The sequence below is a fragment of the Mytilus californianus genome, unplaced genomic scaffold (genome assembly GCF_021869535.1).
Source record: "Mytilus californianus isolate M0D057914Y unplaced genomic scaffold, xbMytCali1.0.p SCAF_9, whole genome shotgun sequence".
Lineage (NCBI taxonomy): Eukaryota > Metazoa > Mollusca > Bivalvia > Mytilida > Mytilidae > Mytilus > Mytilus californianus.
Window position 1 is genome coordinate 37,864,192 of NW_026262745.1, and position 12,335 is coordinate 37,876,526.

The window sequence follows — 12,335 nt, forward strand, 5'->3', positions numbered from 1 at the left end:
ATATAACTTTTATGAATAACTGCAACATTTCCTTTAAAAACATTATACACCTATTGACTGGGTGTGAGGGTAATAGCAAGTTTGTTGTCCCTGAGATACCAACTATTGCTCGAGGCAAAGCCAAGAGCAATAGTTGGTATGCGAAGGGACTACAAACTTGCTATTACCCGCACAACCAGTCATTAGGTGTTTTATTATACTGAACAACACAGTCATTAAGTGTTTTTATATACCAAATTAACTAATTTTCTAAAAGTGTACATATATCATCTGAAAGAAAAGAAAAAATGTCACATAACTTGACATGCACAAGATGAACTATACGTTTTTTTTTTATAGTTCTTCTTGTATTTGTAAATATTTTATTAATTGCAATCAAGACTAGAAATACTTGTGTTAAATTTTCCGTGCATATGATAAATTTAAGCTAAAGTACACCAAACGCAAATTCGCTTTTAGAATACGACGACCGAACCCATATTATGAATAAGGTACTATATTTTAGATCTTTAAAAGATTTTCTCTCTTTTATAATTGCTTCTTGTAAGTGAAATTACAATCGACACAAACAGATTATACCGTTTACAATATTAGAGTTTGACGTTGCCAAGCAAAATAGTCAATGACATCATTATTGTCCAATGAAAAATAAGCATGAAAAAGTACGGGAAAGATGATTATGAAACTATTAACCGTGGTAATAGTCTTTGAAACTATTGACTGGCAAATAGTCTGTGGAATGAAATAGCACAACTATTTCATTATTTTTTATATAGAAAAAACATACTGAGGTATAATAACAAAAATTGTTAAATAAATTGTAAAATATTAATTATCCATAATTACCTAATAACATTTATATAAACCATGAGTGTTGTTCTTTCATTTACTTACCTCAGTACCAATTCAAGCTAAAGACTTTAAAATTAGTTTTTGTTGCTCCTACACCAATCATGTTTAAATCACGAGTAAAAGTAAAAACTGCTCAGCTCCAAGTCAGAATAATGGGTCAGGTTAGGTTGGTCTGTTTACCTGTGACTATTAACCTTGGCATGTGGGACAAGTACAGATCAGGTCCAATCAATGTTCCTATCATTTCAACATGTTGTCATCCTGAATATGTATGCAATATTTGCTGCAAATGTTAAAATGCAAACAATAGATTGATGAGTGATTAACTTTCAGATAGTTCCTTGGGATTTTTGCATATAAATCTTTATAAAAATACCTTATTCCACTCCTGACCATCTGAGTAATGAGGTTTACCATGATAAAACAGTTCCAAGCACTGTAACATCCCAAATTTCTTACAATGCAGACAAAACACTTGAAGTAATTAATATTTTAGAATGAACAACAATAATTGTCTGTGATGACTCAATAAGACACTTGAAATAGATGTGCACACTAAAATGTAAAGGTATAATAGTAATGCTTTTTGTTAAACATGTTGGAGGGAATGATATTCATGTAGCTTAGTAATGTAAGTTTGTATGATGCATTTCATCAATAAAAAAACCTCAACTGCATATCAATAGGAATACAGTCAATGGGAGATAATTCATCTTTTTTCCCACCATTATTTCAAAATCCCCCCTAAAAAATCAAGATACCAATCCTATATTTTAACTCAAAGTTCAAAAGTGAGTTTCAGTGCATTTCAAAACATAAAAAAAGATTTAAAATAATAATTCAGATTTTTATAAAAAAAATTCTAAACTTGATGATTTAGAATTAATGCTTAATAGAAACATCAATCAGATTGGAAATAAATGTTGCATTTCTATAATGATATCAAATCCTAATAGTGAAAGTATATCATGTTTACTGGAAGAGATGTGGGCTGCTAAAAATAGCAAACAGAAAGGAGAAAAAATGCAGTTTCATTATCTCCTTGTTTTGTGTCACATTTTAGCTTTGACAGGGCTCGACAATAACGCTTGTCCGATTGTCCGGTACAAGAGGAAAAAAAGTTCGGACAAGTAAAAGCTAGATCAAGGTTGTCTGACGGGACAAGTAAAATCATTTTGTAGAAAATAAATTAAATCCAACTTTGATGAACAAAGTATTGAGTAATAAACAAAAAACAAGAAAAGATAAAAACAAATATTAATTTGACATGTTTACCATGTTTACTTGCAAACCATAATTAATAACTGGTTCCTTGACAGATACTTTATAACAGATAAAAGCTTATGGCCTATGTGCTTTGTAGATAAGGTAACAAGACAGTTCGCACCAGCACGGAAACCAATCCTTCTATGTTTAATAGACAGTATGGCACCGTAGGAGACATTTCAGTACCAAGCCAACCAGTACCTCATTTCCCTACCTTTTTCTGTTGCTTATAATAAATATGATAAATTTTAATGCATTTTAAAATAAAAAATGAAGAAATTATTGACCATAAAATTCACAGAATCATATTTGATCATATGTAGACAAAACAATACTTGATTGCGTTTGAATAAACATTTTAATATATTAAAAACAAAGCTGTTTGTTGTAAGGCATTAATCATAATAATCAATATTTTACCAATATAAAAGACCAGGATACAAACCAAATGAGTGTAGACTGACAGGCCTACCAGACTGTGCCTCATGTGCAGAGTCTGATGAGACTTTGGCATTGATGAAAACTAGAACCTAAATCCTGTGACATGACTTGATTCAGTTGTTCTCGACTCATATTTTTGAAAAGGATATCAAGAGATATAAATCAAATTCTATTCTTATGTTCATTGAATCAACTTAAAATGCAAAAAAGGTTAATATTAAGTTTTTTATTTTGGACAAGTTACAATTTCATTCGGACAAGTAAGTTTTGATGTGTACTTGTCCTATTGGGCAAGTTGAAAATAAAGTTATTGTAGAGGCCTGTTTGAAATCACAGTATCACATTACTACATATGTGATATGTGCATGAATTTTTTTTTATGTGACATTTCATTTTAAAGAAAATATTTAAAAAATTGATTGTTTTACAAGTATGTAAAGAAAAGTAGCTGTCAATAACAAGAATGCAACCTGGTGCATTGTAAAGAATGTCAAATTTACTAGATAACCTTGTAAAGAATGTCAAATTTACTAGATACCCTTGTAAAGAATGTCAAATTTACTAGATACCCTTGTAAAGAATGTCAAATTTACTAGATACCCTTGTAAAGAATGTCAAATTTACTAGATACCCTTGTAAAGAATGTCAAATTTACTAGATACCCTTGTAAAGAATGTCAAATTTACTAGATACCCTTGTAAAGAATGTCAAATTTACTAGATACCCTAAGGATCATTCAGCCTGTTTGGTTGAAATTGGATCAGTAGTTTCAGAAAAGAAGATCTTTGAACAAAATTAAAAAGAAGACTGACAAAAATGACAACAGACTCCATGTGATGGCAATATCTCACATAGCCTATGGCTTGGTGAGTTCAAAATGTTATATGATAATGAGGTCCTGAAAAGGATAGGTTTGCGAAGGGGTTTGGATGTAAAATGTCATTTTTCCTTTAATCTGACTAAAATACTACTAATTCTACATACAGACAGTTGTGATAAACTGTTAACAAAACATTACTTCTTGTTGGTACATCGCATTAATAATTAAGAAGTTATGGCCGCTTAATTATGCATTATTTGTGTTTCAATTTCAATTTTAGCATACTTAACTTTGGCCACAATGCCCGATCCAGAAATATTATGTGTCTACTTATTCAATATAAACCTTGACACATTTTTGTTACAGTGAATTTTGGATATTAGATTGCGGCAAAGGTTTTCCTGAAGCTTCTGGGTTCAAAAAATTGCCCAATATGTGCTGACTTCGGAGCCTATAATCTACTCTGATGAAGATATTTATATCACTAAGCATTCAGACTTTTAAAAATTTATCCATTTAAGAACAATGAAGTTGACCTTTTGATTTCTTAGGATGTTGAAACTTAAGACCATATTTTGGCATAAATGAACCTTTTCATTTCGGAAGACCTTCTTGTCTTTCCATATTTTGAGACAAAATTCATGTCATACCATTTTGTACATCATCTCTAAAGTATAAGACATAGTCCTGACTCAATTAAAGCTTAATTTATGTTACCTTTAACCCCTTGTTTATCTAAAGAAAGTAATCTTACCTGAAAACAATAAAAATCATCTTGGTTTTCATGTTGATTTCTCTCACCAAACAGGAATAATCAGGTGCACACTGCTGCAGTCAGACGTTAGTATTGATCTCTTCTGCTCTAACATGAGATGACTGTACTGATCCAACTTCATAATGTAACTAAAAAGACGGAATAGAATTGATAAATATGTGGTGGTAATTAATAAATATCTGTCACTTAAATTATTGAATTTATAAAATATTATGAATCTATGAACTGTATATATTTTTTCTATATCAAATGTACTGGCATGTGAAACTGCAAAAAATAGCAGCTGTTGAGAATGTGCAAATTATTTTTTTTGTCTGAAAAATATTTAATTTAAATGTCATAATTGATCATACATGTCATAAAAACAAGAAAAAGTAATATTGCTGAAAAATTTATTGGTGAAACGGAAACTTCTAACAGAAATAAAGTGACATTAAGGGAGTTATAACTATAACTATATGCAAAGGCATTTTGAAATCTAAATGAATATTGCTGTATTTTTCGTTTTAAAGTTTTCAGGTTGCATGAAATTTAGGAGCACATGTTATGACACATTTTTTCATCACCTGCAACAAAAGTCATGGAAGGGAGAGTTAGACAAGCTGTTTCTGACGTCGGCAGTATCAACAATTTTTTAAGTTTGTGATTAGACATATTACTGCGTTAACAGTTTAATGATAACACAGGCAAGTCATTTCACTGTTAACAGTTTATTTGTTACACAGGCAGGTGATATTACTGTGTTAACAGTTTAATGATAGCACAGAAAAGTCATATCACTGTTTATTTGTTACACAGGCAAGTGATATCACTGTGTTAACAGTTTAATGATAGCATAGAAAAGTCATATCACTGTTAACAGTTTATTTGTTACACAGAAAAGTCATATCACTGTTAACAGTTTATTTGTTACACAGAAAAGTCATATCACTGTTAACAGTTTATTTGTTACACAGAAAAGTGATATCACTGTGCTAACAGTTCTTGGTTACACAGGTAAGTCATATATCTGTGTTAACAATTCATTGGTTACAGAAAAGTCATATCATACATGTATGTGTTACCAGTTTCTTCATATCAAAGGCAAGTCATATCACTGTGGTTACACAGGTAAGTCATATCACTGTTGAACAGTTTATTGGTTCCACATTCAAGTCATATCACTGTGCTAACAGTTTCTTTGATATACAGGTAAGTCATATCACTGTGGTTACACAGTTAAGTCATATCACTGTTAACAGTTTATTGGTTCCACATGCAAGTCATATCACTGTGCCAACAGTTTCTTTGATACACATGCAAGTCACATCTTGGTTACACAGGTAAGTCATATCACTGTGTTAAAAGTTCTTGGTTACACAGGCAAGTCATATCACTGTGTTAACAATTCATTGTTTGGTGGTTTCTTTTGCTTTCATTAATTGATGTTTACAGATAAGCATATAAAATGTTGACTACTGATTCAGAGTTATGACATTACATTTACCTCAACTGATTGTAGGGACCTTAATTTTTTATTGTATCCTTGAAAATCATCCAACACTTCCTTGATAGCCTGCAATTTATAAACTCTTTCTTAGAACTTCTTCCTTAACTTTGTGAATAATGTTCAAGGAATCTAAAAAAAAAATCAAGTCAAACCTTGAAATATTTGTCAGAATTCATTTGAATCTAGGACTGATTCTCAAGATTGATTAACTTTTACGTAATATGAAAAGTGCACAAAGGTGTAACTATGATTCAATACAAATCAATAATTCTTTTCTAGACAAGTAAGACTCAATCACAGCTAACAATTTTACCACATAAAATCTATTAGATAAATGATTATTAAGTGAAAGGCTTGATTTTTTCACCTGTATTAATCAATAAACATCTCCTGAAAATGATGAAATATTGTTTTTAGGACAAATCAGGCCATTGATTTTCTTTTTTGAATTTTACCCGTTGTTATGCTGGGCCTTTTAAAGCTTGCTATAGGATATGAGTTTTACTCATTGTTGAAGACTGTACTGTGACCTATCGTTGTTTACATCTTTGTCCTTCAGTCTCTGGTGAATTGTTGTCACATTGGCAATGATACCACACCTCCTTAGCTTTATATTTTCATATACTAATGGTAATGTTAATTCAGTTAAATCCAACTTGAATTAAAAGTTAAACTACCCATGGGCCCCATCTGTATTTTCTTTGAAACAAATATTATGGCAGAAACTTATATTCTGTCACAGACCCTTTTGCTAAAATGGCTGCATTTTCACCTCAAAATTTACTCTGAGTACTGACAAACCTGTGTATTTGGAAATTTTTTAAGGCATAGCATGCTCAACATAATATAAAAATTCAAATACATTTTATGTTTTAGGAAATTAATAACTTAACTGGATTTTGCAGTGCACTTTTTTTCATTCCTCCAGAAGGTGCCAAAATAAACAAAGTTGGGAAAGAGGTTTGAGAACTTCCCCACAGGTAATCATTGAAGTGAAACTGTATTGATTGACATGGACAATAGATGGACAATAGATACCTGACAATAATTGGTGATTTAAACTGTGTACCTGAGTGGACCATATCAAGTGAAACTCAACTGTTAGTTAATTTTATCATCTTCTGCAAGGATGAAAAAAAAAGTGCACAGCAAAATCCAGTTAAGTTTCAAATTTTCTAAAACATAAAATGCATTTGAAATTTATTTATCTAGAGCATGCTAATTGCCTTAAAAAAATTCCAGATAGACAGGTTTGTCTGTACACTGTGAAGAGTAAATTTTGAGGTGAAAATGCAGACATTTTAGCCAAAGGGTCCACATGAAACTTAAAATTTTGCCACTGACTCTACCTTATATATCTATCATAGATTATGATGTAAAAAAATTTAACAGTTTCTATCTGTCATAGTTTACAAGATGATAGGCAAAAACTGGAAATAAGTAAAAAATATCTTGTGTTGCTGATCATTTCTGCTGTTTACAGTTTCAGACTACCTATTATAGTTATCCAGATAATAAGCCATCTTTCAAAGCTTGCTAAAGCTATTTTAGTTCTGCCAAATAGCAATTCTGACTGTGAGAGAGCATTTTCAATTATAAAGAAGATTTACAGTGAATTGAGATCAGAACTCAACAATGATACATTGTGTGCATTGTTATCATGTAAATTTAACCAAACTGGCAGTTGTTTTGAATATGTGCCTAGTTGTGTTGTTTTGAAATCAGCAAAACAGGCCAATGTTGAATACAATAAAAAGTTTAGAGTATTGTTTTTTTATATTACAAATTTGTATAATGTTCATATTAAAAAGTCTGCATCTACGTCACATGTTTTCACACACTTTTTGACATGTCATGTCATAATAGAAAAACAAAGGATATGGGGTATCCATCCATGACACAAAATCAGTAAATGCACAACAAAAAAACACACAAAAAGCAATGGAATTTCATGAAAATGATTTGTCAGTTTAAGAGGTGGGCAACTCGCTGTAAATTCAGAAATTATTGCATGCATTTATTATTGCGATTTTGTCATTTTAGACTAAAATGCGATTTTAATTTTTGTGATATTGAGAAAAATTCTGTTGAATTCATATAAAAAATTTCAAAACGCGAGTTTTAATTATTGCGATTATAACCCTGTCGAGCATATAACTCCTAAAAGAGCTTAATTTACAATTTCCTCCATGTTCAGTTATTTGAAGATCTTATTTTGCTGAACAACTTTGCTGTACACAATTTTTCAGTACACCCAAAAATGGGTTAAAATTGTCTTTCAAGGGCAATAACTCCTCTCAGATTTGTAGTTCTTAATTTTCTGCACATTTTTGCTATTTACAATTTCTTTCCATGGTTCTGTTCTGTTCTGTTCAGGTATGATCCTCTGTTACATATATCGGAGCACTCCCACTTGGGATATAGGTTTGAGGGAGCTACCAAATGATTTTTATGGGGGGGGGGGGGGGCTAGGATGAAATTTGAAAAAAAGGCAGGACAGGAGTTTTGAGTAAAAAAAAAGGCAGGATGAGCAACTTGGCAAAAAAAAATAGGCAGAATGACAATTTATGTACAAAATTTTTCATCCTAGCCCCCCCCCCCATAAAAATCAAATGGTAGCTGCCTTACTCTTAACCAATATTTACAGGGATATTTACATAGTGTGAAAGGGTGCTAAAATTTTTTTAATAGTTTTATATACAGATGAGAACTGTGGATATAAATCAAATATTTATTAATAGTTATCTGCTATTTACATCATTTATTGTTCTACCTAGGTTAAGATTATTTACGGAGCTATATATGTTGGTTCATTCACTCTTTGAATGTTCCACTCTTCACGTTGCCTAGTTTTGTTGTACCGGGCCCATATATTCGAATTCCTGGCTCCGCATCTGCGGTTTGTCTGTACCGGAAGAGTAAAATTTGTGGTGTAAACACGGTCATTTTAGCCTTAAAGAAAAAGAACCTTAATATGTTTAGTGTTTTTGATCGATATAATATTTACTTTATATATATGACTTGATTTTCTGTGGCATACGGAATTTTTAAAACATCATCTACAGTCAAAAGCTCCAACAGGAAACCAGTGTACCCGAGCACGTGTAAATTTCCCGCCAAAATGTCAATTTTTTTTTTAGAAAATGGACCTTTTGCTTTTATGATCTTTTATGCCTTTGATGCAATCATTCATGACAAACGTGACGATTTTACTTTTGAAATTATAAAGTTCCCCCACCTTAGCAGCAATATACCAACTAATTGAACTTCACCTGCAACTATGCGACTATTGTGAGCCAAAATTTGTTCCTGTGAAAAAAGTTCCAGTGGAACTTATATCACAGGAAATATGTTCTGGGAGAACTTTTTTCACAGGTAATTTCTATATAATTTGTTCCATCTCTATAAAATAAGTTCCACACTTTACCTGGTGAAATAAGTACCGGGTTGGTGAAATTTGTTCCTTACCTAGTGAAATAAGTTCCGGGTTTATGAGATTTGTTCCTTACCTGGTGAAATAAGTTCTGAGTTTGTGAGATTTGTTCCTCACCTGGTGAAATAAGTTCCTTGTCTGTGAAATATGTTCCACTGGTTAAACAAGTTATCTTATATACTGAGCATTTGTCATCAGTGAGTTTAAAGTTATCATTCAAGTGCATTATAAAAATAAGTATTATATTAATAATATAATAGATAAAAAGTGTAAATCATCCAGTTTGGATCCTATGGAGTACAGCAAATGTTTAATTATATATTCTGTAAAAAAAATCTAAATGACACTTTTGAACCAGAAAAGATTAGAATAAGAAAAATCATTCAGAAAAAAAGTATAGTTTAAGAGGAACATATGTACTAATTTGAAAAGGACAAAGTGACTTGATCATTTATAAATATCAAAAGACATGTAGAAAAAAAAGACACACTCTTTTGAAACTGTGCCATGTCCTAAGTACATGTATGACTAGAACACGGGGCCATGGCAGTTAACAGGAACCAAGGAGGAATACCGCATAAAACATAAATACAAATTATGATACATTACCATCGCTTTTATTTCTTATCTTCGTCCTATAGTTACAGTCATGCCTTCAATTGCAAATGTATCCCATGCAAGTACACGCAGTACAGCATTTAGCTTGCATTAAATTTAAGTGTAACAAGAAAATGTTTCGGTGTGCAATAATGATTGAGCGGAACTTATTCATTAGTTTCTATGAAATATTTACATGTTCATTTAAAACTAATGTCACAGGAACTTATTTAATACTTTTTAATATTAATTGAAACAAAATTCATGGAGCTATGATTTTTGTTCCGGAACTTATTTCACATTTGGCCAAAAAATTAGTTCCGGAACAAATTTTACAGTGCTGGAACATATTTTCTGTGATATAAATTCCGGTGGAACATATTTCCTATGAAATTTGTTCCGGCGGAACAAATGTCACGCCGGAACAAATTTTTTGTTTTGAGCTTTTGGTTTTGCCATTTGATAAAGGACTTTCCGTTTTGAATTTTCCTTGGAGTTCGGTAATTTTGTTATTTCCTTTTTTATGTTGATCACCTTGTCTCGTCGGAAGGCCATCAAATCACCTATATGACACTGAAGCCGAGACCGTTAATTACATAGAGGAGACGTAGACAGTTGCTTCCTCCAACTTTCTGACAATAAAAAGAATTAAAACATTTTTTTTTAAGTCGGAAAAATGATATAGTTTGTCTGCAGCAACATCAAAAGATACAGCTGATCACAGCTAGAAAGAAGTTTCCTGAAGATAAATCAGTTAGCATTTGTTTTATCTTTTAATATGAAACTCAAGTTATTGTTCAATTACATGTAGCCGATATTTGCGCTAAGCTTTGAACAATAAAATTCCCACGAGTACCTGTTTAGATCTGTTTAGTGCATGGACATATAAAATCATGATGCTATAATGTTTACGATCTTTTTAACAAAAGCAGCAGAGCTGATGAGATGGTATCGAATTTTGAATCCACAAGTAATGTTTGTCGCCATTTGGATTTGTGAAGAAAAGAGCGACATCACGTAGGTAAATCAAGGAAACAATTTAAAGTCACTTCCGAAATAAATTATTTTTTACTAAACTTCGCACAATTTTCTTTTTCTACCGCCTTCTAGATTATAAAAAAATCGGTAAAGATATCTATGATGATCCTTCACGATAAAGTTGAAGCCGTTTAAATCCAACTAAACAATCAGTAGAAAAGCACTTAAGAGCTTTAAAAGAGACTGTGCAACCCAGACAGTCAAACTAAAGCCCCCAACCCCGCTTCAAAAATACTTGAAATTTTTTATTGACAACTGGTTAACTTCAAAATACAAAGCCCTAAATAGAAACATTATATGAACGTAGTACTTGCCAACCTTTATTGAAACCTTAACTAGGTGTTTCTGGTATTGCAACAGTTTACATAGGAGAAAATACCATTTGGATCAAGTGTTTGTTACGGGATTTTTTTTTCTTTCTTATGTCGAAACGTCAAAAGACAGATCATGGTAAGCAACAAAAATTAGATGTGTTTCCCGAAAACATGATGTTAACATTAAAGTGTCGTTATCAGTGGTTCGACTGAAGCTAAGTACTGCGTTTATTCTATCAACACAAGCACCAGAATCCGTGTCGTAAGAATCCTTGTGGTGAAAAACGTCAGAATATTCGTTATCGACAGAAAACTGCCTATTCCTTTAAAGTATAAAAAATGAACATGATCGCCGATATAACAGATCATTTGAAGATACATTTTCTTGGCTAACTTATTTAATGTATGAAGTTGGAGGTGATTGTGCCTTGTGTATTGCTTTCCAGGATCTATTTGATGCGAAACATAACCCAGAAGATTTTGAAAACTTTGAATTACAAATAAATCAACTTCAGACAAGTGCTATGGTGACAATTTGTTAATCCGTCTATCTAACCTTTTACATTTCCGTGTGATTAATTAATGTTATTGTTAAAATGTATGTGTTTCGTTAGAAGGCGTTAGAAATTAGAGACAATTTCTTATTGGGTTCGAATCTGGAAAAACCTGCCAATCAAAGTCAGCAAAGTATATGAAGAAAAGATTGAAAGAAATCGAGCGGCTTCAATATCTATAATTGGTATCATTATTACTCTATATAAAAGAAACTTTGCATCCAGAGGTAACTGTAACAACTTCAGGATCTCTCAACAGAAGACGGTAACTTTACTTACATTGGAAAGCAACGACGAAACATGAAATGGCAAATTTTGAAAGGAAACCCATATGGAAAATATCTTTCCCCTAGATCACAGAATGAGTATCAGTGGGTTTGTACGCACAGGTGCAGAAACAATTTCACACAGATTGTTGGCAAACCTTCGAAATTGGGGCTCGATCTGACCAAGTTAAGAGGGCAAGAGTACGATGGTAGTACAACAATGTCCGACTGAAGAATTGTCTCATGCAAAATATTCTGTACAACACGGGAGTCATTAGGTATATCGATAGAAAAAATCGTGAAAAAATACCTAACGGTGGTCAAGTATTGCGATTGGATCGTGAAAGCTCTGGTATGGGATCGTGAAGAAAATCTTATCGAGAAGACATATGTAAGGTCAATTACTAATCTAATTTTATGGATTAAACGGACAAATTTACAAAAAAATAAAACTATCTGTCAAAATGGTTCAACATTATGATCAGTATCT